Source organism: Hemiscyllium ocellatum, chromosome 13 (genome assembly GCF_020745735.1).
Source record: "Hemiscyllium ocellatum isolate sHemOce1 chromosome 13, sHemOce1.pat.X.cur, whole genome shotgun sequence".
NCBI lineage: Eukaryota > Metazoa > Chordata > Chondrichthyes > Orectolobiformes > Hemiscylliidae > Hemiscyllium > Hemiscyllium ocellatum.
The window spans coordinates 37,357,759-37,384,753 of record NC_083413.1 but is presented as its reverse complement, the minus strand read 5'-3'; the positions used below and the strand labels follow the sequence as shown (position 1 = coordinate 37,384,753).

Genomic DNA, 26,995 nt, shown 5'->3' with positions numbered 1-26,995 from the left:
TGCAGTGTCTACATTGCAACATTTCAAAATTAATGTAATGGACTTAGTTTTATTAGTTACTTTTTTCCATGCACTTGTGGTTATATTTGAATGAATGATAGCTGATGTTGGCCCAATTTTGTTCAGAATAATTGGATTTTAAAATGCTGTGAAAATGCTGCACAATACTGCAGGCAGTGGAGATCTGAAATTAAAGCTTGGAAATGCTAAGCAGGTCAGTCCATGTCAGTGGAGACCGAAACAGAGATGGTGTTTCAGTTACTGAGAAAGCTCAGAGGTGAAATAGATTTTAAGCAATGATTGGAAAGTTGGAGAGGGGTGGTGGAACAAAGAGTAAAATGAAATGTTTGTGATAAGATGGCAGGCAGGACAATTTTTTTTTAAAAAAAGTATTGAAGTTGCAAGGTCAAAGGGAATGGTAATGGGACTAGTTAAGAATCAAAAGTTATGTATTATGTACAGTTGCCATTTAAAGTAACAGAGGAAAATGTAAGAAAAACCAAAAGCAGCAAAGAAAAAGGAAATGCAGAGGAGGCAACTTAAAATTGTTATGCTCACTGTAGAGTCAGGGAGGCTGTAAAGAGATTAATTTAAAGATGAGGTGCTGCTTTTTGAGCAACATTTCCTACTTCAGTACTCTCACCTGTTTTATCAGGAAACATGTCACTAATTGCAATTGAATTTTTATATCATATTTGAATTATTTCATTAATGGATTAGAAAGCCTGGAATGAAAATAGTATACATTCTAAGAACTGGATCTTTCCAATTGCTCAAAAACATCTAACATGGGGTCTCAGAAATTCAAGGATTGTGGTGCTTTTCACAATTGAGTATTTTTGGAAGTGAGGGATGTCAGGGTGCAGGAATTGATAATGCCCTTTGTGAACTTCAAGATAATCTCTTGCATGTTGTTGGTAACAGCTATAGATCTGCAAGAACTAATATTATCAAACTGAAAAATAAACTTCTGCTTAGAATGGCAAGGCGGAATAATTCTGTGGAACAGTTTGACAGTTAACAATTCATGAATGAGAACCAATTTAAATGTTGCTGAAGGTACCAAAACAAGATCATGTTCATGAATCTGTCTGTGACATACCAGAGCACAGTTGTTTTTGCTGATTCAGAGTAAATTTAAATTTACTTTTGAAATCTGAAACATTTTCTTAAACTAGATTTGCCAAATGAAAATGTTCATTACATTCTCGAACTACTATTCATTTTGTTCTTTTCCAGAAGTAAAGATTCTTATACTGCAGGCTCCTCATTAATAATGCTTTAATACCATCTTGCCAATACAAGTAGCAGATTAAGTAAAACAATCATGATAAAATATTTCAAAAGTGAAATACTGTGAGAACTGTAAATCTAAAATAAAATCAATATGCTGGAAATACTCAGGAGGCCAGGGAGCAACTACGAAGAGAGAATGCAGGTTAACATTTCATATCTTTAATGTTTCTGATTCAGATTCTTTACCAGCATCCAATAATACCAAGCAGGAAGTCTACCAGATGGGGTCGTTGATTTTACCCGTCATCTGAAGGTCAGCTGGAATGTTAACTTAAACATTAGTGCACAGTACTCTGAAGTGCAAATTCAATTCACAGTATTTGCCTTCAGAAGCAAAGGTGCTACCCAATGTTCCACAGCTGACATTTCTTTGAAGATGCTGAGGATAATGGCAAGGGATTTTGGGAAAAAAATACCACAGTGAAGTTGATTGATTAAAGGCTTTACCATGAGGTGTGGGGCCTGCGTGGGAAACACCGTTCAATTAGAGTTCAAAGAACATATGAATAGAAATATGCCTTCACATCATTTGTTTTTTTAAAGGTCTATAAATTCAAATATTCTTTGTCTCTGCAGGCAGTACATAGCAATGCCAAGTTGATATCTCTCAAGTTAAATTGGGTTTGTAATTTTTTTTCAAAGATACAATTCCCAATTAACAAGACACAAAAACATTGTGGGGAAAATAGACTTGCTGGAACAGAATTCCAGATCTGTTATGGTATAGCAGGAGGCCATTCAACCCATCATGTCTGCATTGGCTCCCTGAGCATCTTGACTTAATGCCATTCTCCTGCTCTCTCCCCAAAACACTCTTTGTTGATGGTTTTAAACAGAAAATAATACTCTGTTGAGTGCCTCTGTTAAACCTGCCTCCACAACTCTTCAAAGCGATGCTTTCCAGTCCTGAACCACTCACATTGCATTTATTGCTTTTGCATCTCAAGTTAAATCTGTAGCTTTTTCTCCTTGATCCTCTTATGAGGAGGAAAAGTTGGTGCCTGTCCACTATGTAAATTTTCCATGGCTTTGAAAAAGTTCAATCAAATCTCCCTTCGCTGTTCCCTCTCCAAGGGAAACCATTCCAACTTCTCCAATCTATCTTCATAACTGACATTTCTCGTCCTTGGAACCATTCTTGCCATCCTCTGAACCCGCTGCAATGTACTCACATACTTCCCAAAGTATGATACCTGGATCTGTAGACAATACTCCAGCAAAGGTCCAACGTGGGTCTTAAAGGTTCAGCATAACCTCCCTGCTTTTGCAGTCTGTGTGCTCATTTGTAAGAAGAAGGTGATGACTGCAGATACTGAAGGTCAGAGTGAAAAAATGTAGCACTGGAAAAGCACAGTAGGTCAGACAGCATCCAAGGAGCAGGAGAGTTGACATTTCAGGCATGAGCCCTTCATCAGGAATGCCTGAAACGTTGACTCTCCTGCTCCTCGGATGCTGCCACACGTTTTGACTTACTTGAAAGGCCTGGGATCTAAATGCTTTAGCAACTGCTACCTCCACCTGTCCTTGCACCTTCAATGACTTCTGCACATATACATCCAGGTGTCTCTTCTACTGCACCACTCTTTAGCATTGTGCTCTTTCTTTTTAAAATTGTTTCTCTCTTCTTTCTACCAACATGTATCAACTCAAAATTCTCAAAATTGAACTTAGCCTGCCAACTATCTGCCCACTTCACCAACTTGTCTATGAAGTCCTATACTGTCCCTTTCACAACTTACCATGTTTCCAGGAATTTTTTTATCATCTGCAACTTTACAATTGTTCTTTTGTACATCAAGGTCTAAACCATTACTATAAGTTGGGAAAGGCAAGTGTCCCAATACTGACCACTGGGGACCACCTCTACAAACCTTACTCCAGCCTGAAAAAGATGATCATTCACCATTACTCTTTATTTCCTATTCCTCAGCCAATTTTGTATCTGTGTTGTTAGCAACCCTTTTATTCTAACATTCCTATTGAATCTATTCTGTGGCATGGTCTTTAACATCATTGGGAAGTCCATGTGCAAAAAAACCAGATTTTGCCCTCATCAATCCTTCATGTTACCTCTTCAAAGGACTCCATATTGGTACAACATGATCTTCCCTTAAGAAATCCATGTACCTCTCCCTAATTAACCTGCAGTTGTTCAATTGGTTGTTTATTCTATCTCAAATCATTGATTTCTAGAAGATTATCCAGTACTGAAGTTAGTGATTGATTCACAGTTGCTGGGATTATCCTTGTAATCTTTTTTTTGAACAACAACATGATGTTTACAATTTGCCATTCTTCTGCCACTATGCTCGAGATCAGAGATATCAGATTTCAGTTCTTGTGAAAGAACAGGGCTGTGTATATTAATATACATAGCTTCCAGTACAATAATTGCACCAATGTGTGAGCTGAACTGACGATTCTACATTAATTGTCAGCCTAATTCCTCACACACTGAGGATTATCCAGCAAATAGCATCCATTTGAAGAATCATGTTTAATATTGGGCACTATGTATTAGCAGCATGCAGCAGTCAACTGTAACTCAAATATTTGAGATATCTTCCCCTTCTAGGATAAGCTGGGGTAGGTTGGTCATTTTTTTATGACCATGAGTTACCACCTTGGACCTTTTCATGAGTTTAAATGATGTATGACAAGAAATGACCTGTTCAGAGTAATTCTGAATATTTGAGGAATCATGCTATCTTACTGCAGAACATCAGAGAAAATTAGAGTCTTCAGGATCCTACTGTCCAAACTCTGGAAATCCAAGAGGCAGTTCCAGATAGTTTAAGATTTGGGATGATGTAGAAATGGAAAACTGAGAGATCATATAGAACAGTACCAGAGAAAGAATGGGGACATGGATAGTTGATGATGATGCTCCTTTAATAAGGTTATGTTGTCCTTGGCTCTTTTTTTCCAGAGAGGTTATAAATGCAGAGTTGCCAAGAGGTCTAGGTTTGAAGGGTTTTTGGGCCAATTTGATTATAACTAACAGATACTGCCTGAGGCAAAAGGCTGTCAAGTTTAAAACAAACATTTGTGCAATGAAAGGGAAGTGACCAGTTCTCCCAGCTCCGTTTTTTCTCTGATTTGATTTGATTTTAGTAGGCAGACAGTTTTGAGGCTGCTGGTCCAAGAAACAGCTACATAGAATTGGATATTTCATGCTGAATCTTTCTGACATCTTTCTTCTAAGAACCTGTGTTGTATTTTTATTTTTTTGTGCCGGGGTGTTTGTAGGGATTGTTGGAAGTATTTAGAACAACATTATTAAGCTGGGATAATCTGTTGGCTTTATCGGATAGGTTGTTATTGTGTATTATGTTCTCTTTCGTTTGTGTTTCCTTTGGTAATCTTGCAAATAAATTTTGTTTTTGTTTAAAATAAAATGGATGGGCCAACGGCATCACTCCTGGAATACCCACTTCACACCTGCTTAAAACAACGAGAAAAGTTAGGGTCTAGGCTACTTTCTTGAAATGTTTTGAGGGGGTCTGGCCTGGTCCATAATAATTCTAGATTAGAGTGGTGCTGGAAAAGCACAGCAGTTCAGGCAGCATCCGAGGAGCAAGAAAATCGACGTCTCAAGCAAAAGCCCTTCATCAGGAATAGAGGCAGAGTGCCTGAAGGGTGGAGAGATAAATGAGAGGAAGGTGGGGGTGGGGAGAAAGTAGCATCGAGTACAATAGGTGAATTGGGGGTGGGGATGGAGGTGATAGGTCAGGGAGGAGGGTGGGGGAAGGTAGCAAAGAGTACAATGGGTGAATGGGGGTGGGGATGAAGGTGAAAGGTCAGAGAGGAGGGTGGAGTGGATAGTTGGAAAAAAAGATAGGCAGGTAGGACAAGTCATGGGGACAGTGCTGAGCTGGAAGTTTGGAATTGGGGTGAGGTAGGGGAAGGGGAAATGAGGAAACTGGTGAAGTCCACATTGATGCACTGGGGTTGAAGTGTTCCAAGATGGAAGATGAGGTGTTCTTCCTCCAGGCGTCAGGTGGTGAGGGAGTGGAGGTGAAGGAGGCCCAGGGCCTCCATGTCCACGGCTGAGTGGGAGGGGCATTTGAAATGTTGGGCCATAGGGCGGTGTGGTTGATTGGTGCAGGTGTCCCAGAGATGTTCCCTAAAGCACTCTGCTAGGAGGTGTCCAGTCTCCCCAATGTAGAGGAGACTGCATCGGGAGCAATGGATACAATAAATGATATCGGTGGATGTGCAGGTAAAACTTTGGATGTGGAAGACTCCTTTGGGGCCTTGGATGGAGGTGAGGGAGGAGATGTGGATGCAGGTTTTGCAATTCCTGCGGTAGCAGGGGAAGGTGCCAGGACGGGAGGGTGGGTTGTAGGGGGGCGTGGACCTGACCAGGTAGTCATGGAGTGAACGGTCTTTGCAGAGAGTGGAAAGGGGTGGGGAGGCAAACATATCCCTGGTGGTGGGTTCCGTTTGGAGATGGCAGATTTGGTTTATGCGAAGGTTGATAGAGTGGAAGGTGAGCACCAGGAGGGTTCTGTCTTTGTTACGGTTGGAGGAGTGGGGTCTGAGGGTGGAGGTGCGGGATGTGGATGAGATGCATTGGAGGGTATCTTTTAACCACGTGGGAAGGGAAACTGCGGTCTCTAAAGAAGGAGGCCATTTGGTGTGTTCTGTGGTGGAACTGGTCCTCCCAGGAGCAGGTACGACGGAGATGGAGGAATTGGGAATACGGATGGCGTTTTTGCAGGAGGTAGGGTGGGAAGAGGTGTAATCTAGGTAGCTTTGGAAGTCAGTGGGTTTGTAAAAAATGTCGGTGTCAAGTCAGTCGTCATTAATGGAGATGGAGAGGTCCAGGAAGGGGAGGGAGGTGTCAGAGATGGTCCAGGTAAATTTAAGGTCAGGGTGGAATGTGTTGGTGAAGTTGATGAATTGCTCAACCTCCTCGTGGGAGCATGAGGTGGCGCCAATGCAGTCATCAATGTAGCGGAGGAAGAGGTAGGGAGTGGTGCCAGTGTAACTATGGAAGATGGACTGTTCTACATAGCCAACAAAGAGACAGGCATAGCTGGGGCCCATACATGTGCCCATGGCTACCCCTTTGGTCTGGAGGAAGTGGGAGGATTCGAAGGAGAAATTGTTGAGGGTGAGGACCAGTTCAGCCAAATGAATGAGAGTGTCGGTGAACGGGAACTATCAGGGATGTCGGGAGAAGAAGAAATGGAGGGCTTGGAGGCCCTGGTCATGGCAGATGGAGGTGTAGAGGGATTGGATATCCATGGTAAAGATGAGGTGTTGGGGGCCAGGGGAAAGGAAGTCTTGGAGGAGGTGGAGGGCATGGGTAGGGTCTCGAACGTATGTGGGGAGTTCTTGGACTAGGGGGCCTTCCTCCACCTCTGTCTTCACCCCACATCTCTCTATGCTCCATGCACCATCCTCCTTCACCCTTCAACCTTGCAAGTGGACATTAGCAATCTGTGGCATCACCACACCACGATATTTGTTCTTGGTCCAACACTCTGACCACTTCAGTCCTTCTGGGCTTCATTGGGAAACTTAGGGGCACTTATAGCAGGCATGCTTCTGCCAAATTGCTTTGTATGCAAGGACATGTCCAGCTCATGCATGTCCACAAGATATATCTTCTAGCTTGTGACTTCCACATATTCTGCCCTTACTTGGAGCTTGCCAGTCTCTGTGACTTGCATTGTTTTTTTAGCACAGGAGAAAGAACAAGCACTTTGAAATAGACAAAGCACTGACAGTCAAGGATGGACACTATCTTGTATAGCACTGTGTTACTAGGAGAAAGTGAGGACTGCTGATGCTGTAGAGTCAGAGTCGAAAAGGGGGCTGCTGGAAAAGCACAGCAGGTCAGGCAGCATCTGGGGAGCAGGAGAGCTGACATTTCAGGGATGTGGAGGGGGAAGGGGGATGAGAGATAAATTTGGGGGTGGGGGGGAGAGTGGGGGCAGTGGGGAAGGCAGGTAGGAAGGTGATAGGTGGATGCTTGTGGGAGATAATTGTTATAGGCCACTGAGGAGGTAAAGCAGATGGGTAGGAAGGAAGATAGACAGGTAGAACAGGTCAAGAGGGTGGTGCTGAGTTAGAGGATTGTATCTGGGATGAGGTAGGGGGAGGGAGATGAGGAATCTAGTGAAGTCAATGTTGATGCCGTGTGGTTGAAGTGTCCCTGTGCTACAATCAATTTCACCAGAATAGCATGTGCCAACAACTTGCACAGTAACATAATGCATGTTCTTCAACTGTCTGGCCATGTTTGAAAATAAAAAGGGAGCAGTCCTTAGTGGGGCCAAGGAGTACCAAGATGTTTGACCATAGTCAGCCAGGAGCTTGGGCTTACCAGAGTCCGGTGTTCATGCTGCAGTTGGTTCTGCAGGTCAATGCAACCACTCTGGAGGTTACAGCTACTTCTTTTGGGATGCAGTGATGACATCAGCTCAGGGGCAGGGATAATTTTTCCTGCAATGAGACAAATGGAGTGATTGACTATGGTGAAAGTGGATGAGAGATACATTAGTGGTGATGCAGGAGAAGGACAATGAGTGAGCTGTCCCAAGTGAGCGAGCAGGAAGTGCAGGGGCAGGAAGGCTAGTGGTTTGTGATGGTTTGGTGGGAGGAGCTGTGAGAGAGCCATTAAGTGAACATGATAGATGCAGTAGTGAGTATTGTAGTCCATGAATCTTGATGAGAGATGTGTGCAAGTGGTAGAGTCCAAGCAAGTGGTGATCCTGTCACAGTGAGGTAGCAGAGTGAAGATGGTGGCACTTTTGCCTTAGCCATTGATTCCTGCTGGTCACCTTTTCTCACCTGGGACATAGTACTGATCCAGGGTGCAAGCTGAGCCTGGGCTGCCTTGGTCTGCTTGCATAGCTCCCTTTCCAGCACTGCACTCTCTCCACCACCCCTCCATCAACATTTCCATGTCCCTACCAATGAACTGAAGAACGAGCTTCCCTTTCTGGGCTGAGTCCTGAATGCAGGGGCTCAAACACAACAGTGTGCTGAGTAACTACTGGCTTGAGTTAGGAATGCCTGAAGTAGTGTGCAGCTGGACTTTAAATATGGTGGCATGGATTCCTGAAGCTCCCGACATGACAAACTCCTGAAGCAGATGCCATTGATCCCGGGTGCTCAAATAATGAGGTGATTCACTTCAGATTACGTGAGAAAGGTCACCTTGGACCTGAAGCTCACTTGACAAATCATTTTGCCTGAAATTGGGGAAAATTCATCACTAAGTTCCCAAGCCCCTTCTTCCAGGTTAGGAGAGGTGAACGTGTAAGTTAAGTTGACAAAGAGGTAGTGAGGCAGTATGGCAGGTGGGGTGCCAGGTGGGTAGGGAGAATGGATGATAAGATTGGAAGCTAGGTGATGTGCTACCTTAACCCCGATATGTGGCAGTGTTGAGGAAGGTCGGGGGATGGGGGTGTAAGTTGGTTGGACATGCTCGGTAGGGTGTTGGATGGAAGTGTGGGTGTTTGGGGATTGGTGGTGAAGGAGGTCGGTTATATATTTAGCTGGGAGTTTGAGCACATTGAAGTCCCCTAGCTTATCCTGACTAATTGTCTGGGTAAATAAATGGGAATCCTCTTATGTCTCCAACTTCAACTCAGTGGTGGAGCTATTTTTGGAGAGTTCCAAAAATCAGCTAATTCCCCATTTATATGTTTAAAATTCTTGGGTAATTATCAGTACGTCAGCACTTTTGAGGCATCCTGGTGTGTATCTGTTGTCTTTGTCCAGTCTCTGTCTAACGGAAGAGCAGAATATCTTGGTTGATGTTTATCAGATATTGAGTATTTAATGATTGAGTGAACAATTACAGTGACTCAAAAGGATATGATCCCAAGCAAGAATTCAGTACCAGGGCAAAGGAACTGGGAGACGGTAAAACTAAAAGCAAAAACAAGCATAAAGTGGGGATAGGCAGTTTTGTTTGAGGCAATTCAGATTACTGGAGTAGAAATTGTCAAGAATCATAAATTAACTCAACTCCATTGTCATCAGAAAAGTGAGGAGCTAAAATTAGAAACAGTAATTGAAGAAAGAAAAAATATTTGAACTTGCTTGTGGATCTGCAGCAGTATAAATGTGGGATAGCAGCCAAACTGTCAAATTAGAGCTGTTTTTCAACTATTGTTACGTGAGCTAAAGTCCATGAAATTTCTTTGTTCTTTTAACATTAAATAACACTTACTTTGATATTTGCTTATTTCAATTAATTAATTGAAAAACTGAGGCCAAGGCAATAGCTTAATCAATTGACATATGTATTTAAAAAGACAGAAAAAGAAATTAGGAAGAGGAAAATGATGATGATTGAACATGAAGACCGTGCTCAGAACTAACGTTATTCCTCAGTGTCCAAGGCCATTTCTAACAAGCAGCAATTGTTCAGTGTTTCTATGATTCAGTGTGTTTAACAGTAACTTAATGTGGATGGCTGATTGTTGCCTACATGTTTGCTCCAAGTTAGGCCTAACTGCAATGTCCAACTTACAACTACAACCTCTAGCAACCATTTATTAGTTTGAACAGAGAGGTGTTTGATCATTCATTAATTCAAATCAACACATAAATCTAGCTGGTGAACTGGAAGGGATTTCACTTAAAACTTGGGTTGGGTACTCACCTATTCTAAACCTAACCATTCTAGATCTTAACATGCAACGTTTTACAGAGGGTTGTAATGTTTGCCACATACAGAGAAAAGTCTCATAAATTAAGTACAAATTGGTGTTCTATTATGTAATGAGGCACCTGATACAGTATCAAGTGGGGCCTCCATGGAAAAAAAACTATAATAGTTTTACAGCAAGATAGCAACAAATTTGAAGACAGAACAGGTGATGGTTACATTGCAACTTCTCTGGTTCCTCTAACTCCAACAATCTTGCCCTCCCATTACTACACACTCACTGCCTCCTACACTACTCCCCAAACTCCATATAACAGCTTCTTGCCTTCTGCAGGCCTCTCTTGGAATGTCATTGTCTGCTGTTTGCCTAAAATGTGTTATTGGCCCAAAGGATACCCAATCTTTGGCTGCCAGTAGGTAGATTGTGACCTCCTCAGTCTGTTGTGGGCACAAAGTTAAAATATCACAAGATTGATATCCGTAAAAGTATTTTAAAATCAACCTGAGCCCACTCATCTGCGATTCACATTTTGGGTGTTGAAATTGACCTCTTGTGCAATTTTCCCACTTCCTCATTAACAGCACTCACTCTGAGTGCTTGAGATGTGTCATAGCAGGTTTAACGCTCTAATAAAGATCTTGTATATTCAGCTGAATTTTTTGCTCTGAATTGCAGCCTTTGTTTTCTTCAGAATTGATTTTTGTGCTTTTTTTTGCTTTCTACCATCTTACAGAGAATATTAAAATTCCCCACAAGTTTCAGGGACAATAAGCAGATTTATCTCTTTGCAGGAAGCAAAACTTTGAAGCAAATGTTATCTTTGATATTGAGTTTTTGTTTGAAAGTCTAGAACATTTAGTAAGCAAATGGAAGAGGAGCATTTGGCAGCTCTTAAATTGCTGAAATAAGATGTAATTTTATATGCTGTAATATCTATAGTAACTGTCTTTAATATTCTAGAGATGCCAAACACCAATCATGTCTAGAGTAGTTGATATGTTCAACAAAATGAAGAAATACCAATAAAAATATGTTTTTAATGAAATCAATGAGTGTGTCTCTTTTGATAAATTAATAGACTGAAATTGAGCATAACGCAATAATAATTTTACAGCCTTGCTCCCTTTTTAAAGTTTATCACACTGAACATTCCAGCATGAAACATGTGAGGAAAATGTACTGATTACCCACACAAAAAGCACAACAGACAAGAGGGAAATTTGCAATATTTTGATGTACAAAGCCAGTTCCTATCCATGAATCACTAAAGAAACTACTTTTCAAGTCAGTAAAAAGATATTGATCTAAAATGATGTCAAGTAGCCTTAACCCAATGCTGGTTGATTTGCTGTTTTCAAAAGAAGATATGCTATTTCTAAAGCAAAGCCAGAAAAAACTGTTTTGCAGAATGGAAAGCAAGAATAAGGAAGCTAAATAAAATATATGAGAAATTTGAAAAATTGAGCATAACAGCAGCTGAAAAGTAATATTACGGGAGAGTGAGAGAGCCTATGGCATCATGCTGTCTGGTTTGTTGTGTTCTTCCAGCCTCCTGCCTGTCTACTTTGGAATTTCCAATGGCAGGCTATTTATTTCTAGCAGAGTGGATGGGAGTTGCACTTCAGGAACCCATAGGATCCCTGATGTAGCAGAATTGACGAGAAAATTGAAGATTCTTCTGTGGAAGTTTATTGCACCTGAAACCCTCTGAGTGTATCTATTTCTGTCAGAGGATTAACTGCAGTTAATAGTTCCCCAAGGCAATGTTACACTACTCAAGACCCAAATAAAATCAAAATACATAGAAATCTGAAAAAAGAAGATGCTAGAGAAACTGTGTCTGGCAGCATCTGTAGACAGAGAAATGGAGTTAATGTTTCAAGTCCAATGTGATGTCTTCACAGTTAAGTAGGGCTGGAAAATGGCATGCCCAGGACAGATGTGTGAGCATGGGGCAAGATGATTTATTAAAATGGCAAGCAGCTGGAAGTCAGAGCCATTTTTACAACAGTGTAGAATTGTTCCACAAAGATATTCCCCAATGTTAAGCCCCGAATACCGTAGACATTTTGAAAGAAACACAAGCAAAACTCTATTTTTGCTTGGATTGTATGTTTGGGATTTGGATAGTGAGGAGAGAGGAGCTGAAAAGGCAAGAGGATTTTCCCACAAGCCCCTCTTTCCACCATTGCGGTTGACATGACCCTCAAGTCCGCTGCACTTCTGTCCTCACCCCATTTCCTCCCTAACAAAGCAAAGATAATGTTCCTCTTGCCCCTCTTTCCACCTTCCAGTCTCTGCATTCAAAGGAACATCCTTTGCCATTCCTGCCACCTCTAGCAAGTTACGATATCTTGCATATTTTCTCCTCCCCTCCACTGTCAGTATTATGCAGGGAGTGTTCCCTTCCTGAAATTCTGGTCCACTCCTCTGTCACTCTAGCAATTCTTCTTCTACCCCTATCCCCAAGGCTCTTTCCCAGGCAATTGCATGAAGTGTAACACTTGCCCTTACACCACTTCCCTTCTCACATCTAAGGCCCAAATACACATGCCAGGTGAAGCAGAGTTTCACTTATCTTTTAAATCTGGTCTATTCACTGCTCACAATGCAGTCTCCTCTATACTGGTGAGACCAAATGCAATCTCATTGATCACTTTACAGAATGCCTCTGTTCTGCCCATTCGAGTCACCCTGTCCTTACAGTATCTTGCTATTTCATTGAGCCATTTTGCTCCCATCTTAACATTTCTGCTCTAAGCCTGCTACAATGTTCCAATGAATTCAATGCAAGCTGGAGGAACAGCTCCATTTTCTGTTCAGATGCTTTAACTTGATATTGAAGTCAACAGACTCAGGATGATCTCTGCGCCTCCATTTGGATTACAATGATTCATGCCATCACCACCAAACCCTGGCCCTCCTCTTCCCTGCACCCCAAACTCCCACTCTTGCCCCTTGTCATCTGGCTTTGGTCCCAGCTTTACCACCATTATCACTCTTGCCTCATCTTATGATCGAAGACACATTAGGTCCATTTCAGTTAGTTCTGCCATACTGTCACGACTGATACATTTTGCAACCCCATTCTCCTCCTCCTTCCTGGAACCATGGATCCCCTAACGAATCAAGAACTAATTTATCTCTGCCCTAAGTACACTCAATGATTTTGCCGCAGAAGGCTATAGAGGCCATGAGTTCCACAGATTCCCTCTGGCTGAAGAAATTTCTCCTCTTCTCAGTTCTAAAGGATCATCCCTCCACTCTGAGGCCAAGCACTTCAGGTCCTAATCTCTCCTGCCAATGGAAACATCTCCATGTTCACTCATTCCAGGCCTGTTAATATTCTATAAGTTTCAATCAGATTTCCCCTCCCATCCTTCTAAACTCCATTGAGTACAAATCCAGAGTGATCAACCACTCTGCATGTGGTATGTTATCATCCACGGGATCATCCTTGAAAACTTCCTCTGGATCCCCTCCAAGGCCGGCACATTTTTCCTTAGATATGGGACCCAAAACTGCTCACAATATTGGCTTGCTGTGGACACTGTCACAAACTGTTCTACTTGCTCTTTCTCTCCATCTTGAAAATAAACATAAAAAACACAATTTTCCACCCCCTTCAGTTCTGAAGAAGAGTCTTAGATGTAGAATATTAATTCTGTTTCTCTCTCCACTGATGCAGCCAGATTAACTGAGTTTCTCCAGCATTTTGATTTTGTTTCTATTAAATAGCTAGTTTAGCTCCTCAGTAAATATTAAATTGACCCCTTACTTATCATTCATCCCCAGGTCCACCTCTTCCAGACTTGTTAAATCCATCAGATCCTGCATGACCCCTCCATCTTCCTTACATCTCTTCCACTCCTGACCTGCCCCAGAACAGATGCTTGTCCCTCTGGGAACCCCCCCACCCCCCCAAGTTCCTGCACCTTTTCCCTCACCTTATGACCTGGCAGACCACCCCCACCCCAATACCTCAGAGGATAGGAATCCCCTTTCTGCTGGTGGAGCACAATATGTCTTAACCACACCTCTCTCCAAGACCCAACACTGCCAGTCCTCCTCCTCAATAGTCCTCAACCACTCCTTTTCTTCTCTGAGCCAATCACTTTGCAACCACTCTCAATCTCACACCATTCCCAACTTGCACCCCAGCAGATAACCCCCTCCCCCCCAACCTCCCTGGCACTGTATAACCCTACCCACTTGGCAGCTTATCAAGCTGACAGCTTTCCTAATTGGCACTCTAACCTCACACATGCCTAACATACTCGGCTGCTTTTGCTGATGTCTAGGGATGTGCTTTGATGTAGTGAAACCTTTGAAATAAATTGAAATAAAGCAAGAAAAATATTTTTAAAACCCTAGAATGAAGAAACAGGCGAAAATTTAAAAAAAGCTGTTAAAGTAGAAACTTTAAAATTTTCAAACGTCTGTTTTATATTGCACATGTGTATTCACAAGTGCATTTAAAACATCTCAGAGGTAAGCATCCATAGTCAGAATTTATCACTGGATGGTTGGTGCTGGCAGACACTCCATATACTTACCCTTTCACAGGAGCTGTCAAAATGGTCGTCTGTAGTGTTAGACATATAACTCACAATATGGCAACTGACTGCTGTGAAAAGGGGGCACGATCTGTCCTCCACTACAAGGACACAGTTAGATGTAAGTTACATTGCATTTCTTCAGGATCCATGATTGGAATCACCAGCCAAAAATGCAGAGCTTGCTTTCCTTATTAAAACTAGAATTTGATTATCCGATTATGATTGCCACATTTCTCAAATCTAGTTTCATTTATGAGATGTTGAAAAATAAATGAATACAAGCGGAGTGTTTATCTTTATACAACATTGTGTTCTAGATATTACTTGGTAATTCAGGCTGAGAAATAATTGAGATTGCAGTAAAAAGCTGTTACTGTGTCTTTGATTATAATTTTGATATACTTGGCACCACAGTGTCTGAACTACAAACAATAGCAATGCATCAAAACAAATGGGAGTTTTCAGAGCCAGCCTTTATTAGCATGGTTAAAGTGTAGTTTATGATGTTTGAGTTCCTGAGAACCGTTAAAGATCTTCATAAGTGAGTTTTACGAAAAGGTGAAGGTTGCAGAGAGATGCTGGACATGTATCAGCTTCCAAACATATATAAGGATCAACAGATTATTGTATGTAGATCTTTTTGGTTAATTGTACTAAATATTCCCTGGCATGTTTTATTTATTCAAATTTATTGTATCTCGGACAGATTATTAATATATTGTCCATTTAGAAGTGTGAGATTGTCATCACAAGAAACCTGAATATAAGGAAGGTAATTGAGTTCATCTGGATTCAGAACTTTTGGAACATGGGAACATAAGAAACAGAAGCAAACATAAGCTATTTGGTGCCTCATGCCTGCTTCACCATTCAACCAGATCTTGGTCGATCCCCTTGCATAACACAATTTTCTTTAAAGTTTTGATCTCTATCTTTAACATAATGATGGAATCACCTCAGAAAAGAAATTCCAAAGATTCACCACTGCCTGATTGAAGAAATTCCTCCATATGGCTGTCCTAAATGGGCTGCCTCATATTCTGAGACTATGTCCCCTGGTCCAAGTGTCCTAGTCAGGCACAACATCTTTTCTGTTGAGGCCTGTAAGAATTTAAATGAATTAATGAGATCCTCTCTCTCTCTCTTTTCCAAACTCTAGAAAATATACACTGAGTATCCTTAAACTCCTCACAGGAAAGTCCTGCTGTCCCAGGACTCATTCTGGTGAATCTTTGTTGCACTCCCTCTATTGTAAGAATATCACTTCTTTTACAAGGAGACCTAAACTACATACACTACTCCATCTGTACTCCCTAAGCAATATCTCTTCTGTACTCAAATCATTTTGCAACAAAGAGCAACATACCACTTGTTGAATTTCACCCGACCATTGCTGCATCCAATTCAGTTATTTTTAATGTTTCTAGGATTATCCTCTCTGGAATCCATTTGACGTGTTAATTGCTTATGGACCCAGAAGCTGATGAAAAATAACTGTGCACACATCATTACTGTACAAGTAGTAACCATGTAAACCATATACCTCATTATTACTGTACAATCCCCACAGATTTCAGTACAAACTAGGTATTACCGTACCAATAACGAATGTTTACATTGATCATAATTATTGAGACTTCTTGCATTTTGTGCTGAGAGTTAGACTTGCTCATGTCCGTTTATGTTTCAAATATTGTTGCCGACAGTGCTGTAGGAAGTGTGAACAGTTAAAGGCACCATGAGGGTCACACCACAACTGGAGTCTAGGTGGACAGCCTGATAATTTAATACCACATTTGCTTGATCATCACATATCTAAACTGCAACTAAATTTTGAAAACTAAACGCAAACCTACATTATTCTGGGTCTGCTTTCTGCGTTGTCTTCTGTGAAGTCAGACAGATATAAATACTAATATTCAAAGTCTCTGCCATTTCCCTGTTTCTCACTATTAAATTCCCAATCTTGTCCCAAAGGGACCAATGCTAAATTTAATTGCTCTCAAAAGTGAACAATTTGGAATGCAGTTTGTTTTCCTGCATGTAGTGAATTAGTGATATCAACCTTTGTTTCTTTTCTCTCTCTCACGCTCTCTCTCTTTTTTCTCTCTCTCTGAATTCAATATTTCTTCTTCCTTTCCGTTTATCTTTCTGTATCTAATTTGATACTAGTTTCTCCAATTTAATTCACCTCCCCTCCTTTGCCATTCCTGCACACTTTTTCAATCATTTACTCTCTTATGCTTCAGGAGAGACTCACTGGCAGTGTTGTTGTGCACCTAGACTCCAGGTTTAGTGGTGCCAGGTTTGGTAATTAAGAGATTGGTAATGTGACAGAAAATATAGATCAGCAAGAGCACATTGGTACAGTCCCTGGCAACATTACCCACAGGGGAACTGTAACTAAGAGAAGTAAGGACAGAAATAATTTTGAGAAGAAAAAAGAGCATTCAGGATTTACAATGAGAGAATGATCTCCAGAAATGCCCACCATCTAGTCAATCAATGTTTCAAATGTGATTTGAAGTTCCTTTTACACCATGGATTGGAGTCTTATATTATAATATAGTAATCTAAGCTAAATATGTAGTGAAAGATTCGGAGAGAAAAATAAAATTATCAATTAAACAAAGGGCGTTGTTTTTGGTAACAACCAAGAAGCTCAGTGGTGATTGCATTACTGGAAGAATCTATCAACATGCAGTGTTAGACAATGGACATATGTTTATTGTGTGTGGAATAGACCGGCTAAAATGCTAACCAGACTCTGAACAATAAGACAAAGTTAAGAAATTTGAAAGTTCCACCAGTTTGAGATTTTGTGATGACAACGCACTAAATCATTGTAAAGTACAGTTATCTCTTGAAAATTGGTCAGAATCTATCATTTTATGAGCATGGATGTATTTTCCAGTGAAATGTCATTGTTATGAAATGTGGTCGGCACGGTGGCACAGTGGTTAGCACTGCTGCCTCACAGCCTCGGAGATCCGGGTTCAATTCCCGACTCAGGCAACTGACTGTGTGGAGTTTGCACATTCTCCCCGTGTCTGCGTGGGTTTCCTCCGGGTGCTCCGGTTTCCTCCCACAGTCACAAAGATGTGCAGGTCAGGTGAATTGGTCATTTCAAATTGCCCATAGTGTTAGGTAAAAGGGGTAAATGTAGGGGTATGGGTGGGTTGCACTTCGGCGGGTCGGTGTGGACTTGTTGGGCCGAAGGGCCTGTTTCCACACTGTAAGTAATCTAACCTAAGTCATAAATGAAGGAAGCATAGATAATATTAGTCAGAGGAAATTGGAAAGTTACTGTTTTTGGAAAATCTGTGAATGTTCAATTTACACAATCAGAACAATATTTTATTCCTTTAATGGAACATACCACCTGCACTAAAGAAATGAAAGAAGTGTTATTGATATCAGCGGGCAGAAATTTAGAAGACAAAACAAGTCAGTTGTGTTTAAACTGTATTTGTGAGATTTGTAAGAAACACCAAAAGGCACCATCATAGCCCATAACAAGTATGCTCATAGCAAAAGATTTCAGTGGGGTAATGCAATGGATTTAAAGATTGGTGATAAAGAAAAACATGTTTTATTTTGTTTTGTTTTTATTTTGTATTTTGTAGGTTCTGGCAATGAGAATTTTCCAGTCAATAGTATACTACAGTAAAGACAAGAAAATAATTATGAAAAATGTAATGGAAATGTGGATGTGGATCACCAACAAAATTTCTATTGACGAATTTGGCGGGGGGGGGGGGGGTGGAAACATGGTGGATGGAATTTGCTAACATTGAATTTAGAGATGTGTGCGCAAATATGAGGCAAATAATTATAAATATAACTGCAGAAAGTCCTTTAGCAATGGGCTGTGTGAAAGAAATCACACAGTAATAGATAAATGGTTCATAAAGTTTTGGCACATCAGACAAACTGTGTAAATTATCATTTACACCAGGATGGATGGTCCATGCACAACAATTATTGCAGATGGTCATAGGATGTAGCTTGAATCAATTAGTTTTTGTCAGAAATTACAAGGGCTACAATTAACTGTACTTTATCAGAGCATTTGAACGCACCATACATAGATAGAAAGGCTTTAATGAAAACTTAAATCTCAGGGAGAATTTAGCTGAGCCTTGAGACATAAGGTAAGGCCATTTGAAGTCTATTTCAACAGGCAGAGGTGATTCATTGTAAGAGAGAGAGGAGTTTAAAGAGAGGAGAGGCTCAGGTAAGGTAATTGGTAAAGATGGAAAGACAATAATTGCACAGCTTGGGAGTCAACCTGATTTGGGAATATGCTTGATCTGGATTACAAATTGTAATTACCAAACATAGATATAAAAAGTCAGTTTTTTGCTAGATGGGGGTTAATCAATGGAGAAATATGATTTTATTAAGTTGAGCTGGGAAAGCCAATGTAAAAATATAAAGCTGGATGAATCTACAGGATGAGGCCAGAAGCCCATAAGAAATAGGAACAGGAATAGGCCATTCAGCCCTTTTGAGCTTGCACCAGCATTCAATAGGATCATGGCTGATCTGACTTTCCTTATGTCTACTTGTCTTTCCCTATAGCACTTTGATTTCCTTACAGATTAAGAATCTTCAATCTCAGCCTTAAATATACACAACAACTCTGATCCACTGCCCTCGGTTGCAAGGAGTGTCTTTGGAACAATCCTCTGAGAGAAGAAATTCTTCCTCATTTCAGACTTAAATTGGTGCCCTTTATTTTGAAACTAAACCCTCTGGTCCTGGACTCTCCTATGAGGGGAAGTGTCCTCTCTGTAATTACCCCAACAAGCCCCTTCAGAATTCTACTAGTTTCAATGAGATCACCTCTCATTCTTTTAAATTCCAGTGAGTAAAGCCCTAATCTAATCAGCTTTATTCATAACACAATCCCTCCATAGCAGGGATTGCCCTAGAGAACTATCTCTGAAATGCCTCCAGTGAAATGGTATCTTTTCCAGAGGGGCAGTGGCTTGGGCTGGTCAATTGGGAATCTGAAATACAGAAATGGAAGGCGCGAAAATACAGTTTAAGTTCAGTCAATAGGTCTGAGAGCAAACCTGTCCTATAAAGGGATCACATATTGTTAAAAGGAATCCTGTTAACAGGAAGGGGAGGTCAAATATTAGCAGTCCAGAAAGTGTGAGAAAGCGAGTTCAAGAGTATAGTTTAACAAGGTCAAGAAATATAGCATGAGCAGAACTGATGCCAGGAGTATAGGCCCCATGTGATTGGGAACTCTCAGAGACTATGAACAAATTAGCAGACAAGTTAATAAAACATGCTAAAGACAAGAATTACATGGTTATGCATAGAGGTGCCAGATGCTAGCCCGACTGCATGTGCATGGAAAAGGCTTCTATGTTCTGACTTATGCCTCTCCATTGCCCTTTGGCTCCTTGCAATGTTTCTGTATAGATGTCTTCACTGGTAACTTCCAACACTTCAGAATAAGTACTATTTAACCTGAGATTTTGTTTTGTTTCATATTTGTTGGGCTTGTCTAATGCTTCCATGTTATTTGTCATGTGTGTTACCTTGGCATTTAATTTTATGAGCTGTTTCAAAGAATAAAAAGTTGAAGCTATGGGCCTTCCTATCTATACTTCTAATTCTGTCCTGTGATATCAGAGGCTCCTTTCTTGATTTAAATGATTGTTGTAGTTTTTTGTGACATCTTCAAGTTACAATCAGTATGCAGACAGAAATAGCACTACGCTGGAAGATTAGCAGAGTATTTCTTACAAGTGGGTAAAGTGTTGGGTTTCAAGATCAGGTAATAATAATTAGTAGAAAATGAGGACTGCAGGTGCTGGAGATCAGAGTCAAGAGTGCAGTGCTGGACAAGTGCAGCAGGTCAGACAGCATCTGAGGAGCAGGAATGAAGGGCTTATGCCTGAAACATTGATTCTCTTGCTCCCCAGATGCTGCCTGACCTGCTGTCCTTTTCCAGCACTACATTCTTGACACTAATAATATTTAGTACCAAAATGTGATGCAAAATAGCAGCAATACCCAAACGTTTGCTACTTAAGTATATAGGATAGTCTTGTTCATTTCTACAACAATTGGGCACAGAGTTTAATACTGCTGGTCAAGCACTTGTTAGCATCCGACAGTAAGCTCATGTAATATTTCAAATCTAGTTCAGCTTGTGACATTGAACTCGAAGTATAATCAGCCAAAAATGCCACAAACAAGAATCTCTTGTACAAGGCAGTTCAACTCGGTGGAACTTGAGATTGCTTGTGAATACTTTACCATGCTGTTGACAACAACATCACGTGAACAACTTTTCTCACTTTGCAATCCGTTCCAGTCAATATCCAGCAAGCAGCAATTATTGCCTAAAACCATAATCAATCTTTTTGCTCAAAACAACTCCTAAAGCTGCAGTAGGTAATAAACTGGAAATTTCTATTGGGCAATGTTGCATTTGTGTTTCACTGCCATTGGCAATGTAAAGCCTAGCAGTATTCCTTTTTGATTTTACACTTTTGGATATTAGGGTTCAAAACCTTTGCCTCTTCACATTAAATGATTCAGTTTAGAGTGTCATTACATAATTTCATGTAAATAAATACAAACGTTGAAGAGACATCAACAATATGAATCCTGAAACAGGAAAACAGGGATGTTTTTGGGACAATAATGCTAACATCAATTTTGAAATAAACTTGAATGATTTGGATGCAGTAATTACATCAATTAATGTACAATTAAAAGTGGTTAACTGATTAAATTGTAATTGTGAAATTAATCAGCTTTCAAAAACTCTTGACAAAGCTAATTCTATAATTCACTAAATAAGTGCCAAAATTTTATAATTTATTAAATTGGTCATTGGATTTTTAAATTCAGTTCAGTGATTGCATTCAATAATGACATTACTGCATATTATTAATCAGGTTGCCTATTACATTTATTAAATAGCTGCCTGCATTTGATAATTAAATTATGAAAGTATGTTTTATAAATTGAAGACAATTCACAAAAGAATTGAAAATGAATTCCATTTGAATTTACTAATTTATGACTTCAGGTCTATTATTCTGATCTTGCACACTTGGTCCATGGGGATCAATTAGTTTTGAAGACACTGGAGAAAGGAACATCCCATATACATTTACCATACATAGTGGCTTTGTTTTACTGCTTTCACTCAAATTGTTTGTCATGCGTTAATGAATTGGGCAGTGGGTAGATTTCCAATTTGGTACAATTGAGTAATGGATAAAATGGCCAAATTGAGCAGCAATCAGTTGTCTTTACAGATAAATGTATTTTTCCTAGACACAAATTTGATCACAAGAGGGCAGAACAGTAGATGTGATCTATATGGACTTCAGTAAGGCGTTTGACAAGGTTCCCCATGGGAGACTGATCAGCAAGGTTAGATCTCGTGGAATAAAGGGAGAACTAACCATTTGGATACAGAACTGGCTCAAAGGGAGAAGACAGAGGGTGGTGATGGAGGGTTGTTTTTCAGATTGGAGGCCTGTGACCAGTGGAGTGCCACAAGGATCGGTGCTGGGTCCTCTACTATTTGTCATTTACATAAATGATTTGGATGCGAGCATAAGAGGTACTGTTAGTAAGTTTGCAGATGACACCAAAATTGGAAATGTAGTGGACAGTGAAGAGGGTTACCTCAGATTACAACAGGAGCTGGACCAGATGGGCCAATGGGCTGAGAAGTGGCAGATGAAAGTTAATTCAGATAAATGCGAGGTGCTGCATTTTGAGAAAGCAAATCTTAGCAGGACTTATACACTTAATGGTAAGGTCCTAGGGAGTGTTGCTGAACAAAGAGACCTTGGAGTGCAGGTAGATAGGATAGTGAAGAAGACGTTTGGTATGCTTTCATTTATTGGTCAGAGTATTGACTACAGGAGTTGGGAGATCATGTTGCGGCTGTACAGGACATTGGTTAGGCCACTGTTGGAATATTGCATGCAATTCTGGTCTCCTTCCAATCGGAAAGATGTTGTGAAACTTGAAAGGGTTCAGAAAAGATTTACATGGATGTTGCCAGGGTTGGAGGATTTGAGCTATAGAGAGAGGCTGAACAGGCTGCGATTACTTTCCCTGGAGCATCGGAGGCTGAGGGGTGACCTTATAGAGGTTTACAAAATTATGAGGGGCATGGATAGGATAAATAGACAAAGTCTTTTCCCTGGAATGAGCTGCCAGAGGATTTGATGGAGACTGGTACAATTGCAACAATTGAGAGGCATTTGGATGGGCGTATGAAGAAGAAGGGTTTGGAGGGATGTGGGCCGGGTGCCGGCAAGTGGGACTAGATTGGGTTGGGATATCTGGTCGGCATGGACGGGTTGGACTGAAGGGTCTGTTTCCATGCTGTACATCTCTATGACTCTATGACTTATTAACTTTACTGGTTTAATAGGAATTAGTAAAATGCAATTGCTAATGTTGTATATATTAAATTGTGTTCTTTTGTGACCATCCTTAAACAGGATGTACGCTCCACACATATGTAAATGACATGACTTCACTTGTTTTACATTGGTGTTAAATTGATTAGTCTTCACTGGAAAATCTACTCTTGCCTCCTTCATTCAAGCATCTTAAACACTTGTTGTGGTTCACCTCTAACAAAGCAACAATCCTGAGAGTCACTGACAGGCAGTAATCAGCCAGCATCATGTTTGTTTGATCCCTGAATCTTAGCAAAGGCCTTCTGCCAACATGGTGAAGGACTCAAGACTCAAAAACCCTGACCGAAATATTAAAATGAGGCACCTGGTCTAACCTTATCAGAACCTTGGACTTCCTGTTTGAAATGCATGCATTTGGATGTGCACCTGTCTGGCATGATAAAAGGCTTTGCCCCTATTTGGGCTGCACGGTGGCACAGTGGTTAGCACTGCTGCCTCACAGTGGTAGAGACTCGGGTTCAGTTCCTGCCTCAGGCAACTGTCTGTGTGGAGTTTGCACATTCTCCCCATGTCTGCTTGGGCTTCCTCCAGGTGCTCTGGTTTCCTCCCACAGTCCAAAAATGTGCAGGGTAGGTGAATTGGCCATGCTAAATTGCCCATAGTGTTAGGTGAAGAGGTAAATGTAGGGGAATGGGTCTGGGTGCATTGCTCTTCAGAGAGTCGGTGTGGACTTGTTGGGCCGAAGGGCCTGTTTCCACAATGTAAGTAATCTAAAAAAAAGATTAAATGTAAAAAAAAATTAAATGTGTGCATTATTCCAGTGCAGCCATGGGCTGTGTGTTGAAAACTGATTTACTTGCTATAGTCTTTAGAAGCAATTTTGTTAATGTCTGCTTCTAACAGACATAACTTTACCATCCACTGTTGCATAAGATCAACGGAGTCTCAGAAAAGTTATTCGTTTTCCCACGATGTGAAATATTATGTACATTATTATTTTCCTATTTTATTTCCCTAACAAATTATAACTGTGATGTAATAATATTATCAGTATTGCATGCATTTCATAGGTCACAAACAAAATGTAAATTGTGTAAGCTAATACTAGATGCTGGTGTAGACACAGAATCACCATTAAATCCCTGTCTTCCATTTCAGGCTCTGGGTTCTAACCCTCCATACCACTAATTTTGCTCCAACACCACATAATTAATTCAGTAAAGGGCAGTGCTATACATAGTTGCTTGTCTTGCATAGGGAGTCATGCAATACTTTTCTGTTCTAAATATTGTGCCAGTTATAGTAGGTAAACTGAAAAAAATCTCCCAGTGTTGGTTATTGCCGAATAAAATGTATTGAAGGGATTCTGGCTGGTTCTTGCAAATAAAAATAAATCTTTTGCCCACTATCTAGTGTGACAAATGCAGTGTTATAAGGTACATCCATAAAGATCATATTTTTGCTATTGTGCTGTTCAAGTCATTTTCAAAATGGTGAGGACTGTGCCATCCACCTGTACTTAAACTAGTTTTGGTATTGACGATCAGCAACTATCCAATGGCAAATGTTTACTGGAAGAGGGAATTGGAGTTCAGACTGCAAACATAGCAAATATTAATCAATTTATTTTCAGTTTTGTTCAATATCTTAATCTGTTACTCTACTATAAGGTATAAATTTCGATGTAAATCTTTTTGATGTTTAAACCACATTGCCAGTTCCAAGTTATCGGCAAGTTTAGTTACTATAATACTACTATACCTCTTCTGAAGACATCAATATTACAGTTAATGCACTAGCTTTTGCAGCCAAATTTCACTATTCATCTACAGTTAAAACAATTGGGAAATTTTACACCAAAAAAACTTTATATAATAACGCAACAGACCATGAATGGATGGATTCACTGGAATGAGCCATAAGCATCAAACAGCAGCAAACACAGAAAATGAAAAAAAAACTAACCTTACAAGAAAAAGGGCAACACAGGTTTGAATAAAAAAAAGCCTATTAGACTGACCACTAACAGATACAGAAAAAAACCCATCCTAGTAAGAGGGTTGAATTACAACTACAGAGACGCGGACTAAAAGGACTTCCTAACAGCACTAGAATCAACACTGAAGGACAATGGACTCACAGAAGATACCCACACAGACCATCAGAAAGACAGTTGCAACACCACTAAGCCGAAAAGGAAAGCTCTAGAAAGACTCAAAGGACAAAAATATTGTAATCGTACCTGCAGACAAAGGACGCATGACCAATCATTCTAAACAGAAATGAGAACGTTGAAAAAGTGAAGTCACGGCTGGAAAAATTGACATTTGCCAATAGGTGGCGATAGACTCGCCCCACAATGAGAAAACTGTATCACATCCACATTGAAAAGGCTGCAGTAATCAGGACAATTAAGACAGATTTCCAAAAAATGAAACTGGACAAATCCAACACACCCGGCTTCAATGAACTACCTAAAGTACACAAACCAGGGACCCTTCCTCAAACCCATAGTCTCACTACCTGGAACACCGGCATATAGACTAGCTAAGGAACTCCACTGAAAACTGAAATACCTAGTAGAAGACTCGTGTCACTCCATGCACTCCACCCAAGAATTCCTGAACACCATCAAAGGCACCAAGATAGAAGAGGACGAAATAACTGTCTCCTTTGACGTAACAACCCTAATCACATCAATTAACATTAGCTTGGCCAAAATAACACTGACCGCACTACTAGAAGAACCAAGGACACAAACACCTGACAGTACCAACTTCATCAACCAATCCTCAAGCTAATAGACCTGTGCCTCACTATGCACTTCACCTTCAATGACATGACCTATAAACAAATCAATGGAACAACCATGGGATCACCAATATCAGGGTTCCTAGCAGAAGCAGTAATGCAGAGCCTTGAATGAACAGCTCTCCCCACTATCCAACCCAAATTTTGGGTTTGCTACATGAATGATAACTTCGTGATTACAAAATGGAACAAATTAGAGGAAATCTATAACACCATCAAAAATATCCTTACTAGCATAAAATTCACAAAAGATGACAACAACAACACATTCCCATTCCTAGTGTCACAAAGAATGAACAGTTAATGTAGAACTTCGAACCAGCGTCGACAGAAAAACAACAAATGCAGACCAAATATGTAACTGCAGGAGCAATCATCACAACACCCACAAACTGAGCTTCATCAAGACATTATTTCAATGAGCCACAACACACTGCAGTACCTAGCAATTACCTAGCTGAAGAAAAATACCTATACAGTGTATTCAGGAAGAACGGGTACCAAATAAACACAGTCCACTGATTTTTCACAAACCAAACAAGCAGACACAATATGCCCAGAAACTCTAGCCGCATTGCCTTATATCAAAGACATCTCTGAAATGATTTCCAGACTACTCAGACCCCTTGGCATCATTGGTAGCCCACAAACCCACCAACACACTAAAACAGAAGCTAATGAACCTAAAGGACCTGATACAAACCACCAGCAAAACAAATGTCATTTACAAAATACCATGCAAGGACTGTAACAAATACTACATTGGACAAACAGGCAGAAAACTAGCCACCAGGATACATGAACATTAACTGGCCACAAAAAGACATGACTCACTATCACTAGTATCCTTGCACACAGATGAGGAAGGACACCACTTCAACTGGGACAACACATCCATCGTAGGACAAGCTAAACAGGGACATGCATGGGAATTCCTAGAGGCCTGGCATTCTAACCAGAACTCCATCAATAAACACATTGATTTGGACCCCATTTGCTAACCTCTGAGAAAAAGAACCGGAAATGATATCACCCACCTTAAGAGACCAAGACACAAATAGAAGGTGGGACATAACACCAGCGTTTCACCAGAGGTTCGCTCATGATGATGCCTAGCATGTTGATGAAATGTCTAAAAACAAACCTTCCAGCTCAGCAAGTGAACGTAAAACCTGAGTTAAAGCTTTAATTCCTGAGTTATAATTCATATTTAAAAACACACATACCGCGAACTAGATTTTCACAACACCATGCGTATCTTGAAAATGAA

General features: G+C 40.5%; 1 protein-coding gene across 1 annotated transcript in view; it reads left to right on the top strand.

Moving 5' to 3' along the window:
* LOC132821863 (chloride channel protein 2-like) overlaps window positions 1-26,995 on the top strand; it is a 605,050-nt gene that overhangs the window by 236,197 nt on the left and 341,858 nt on the right. The window lies entirely within an intron of this gene.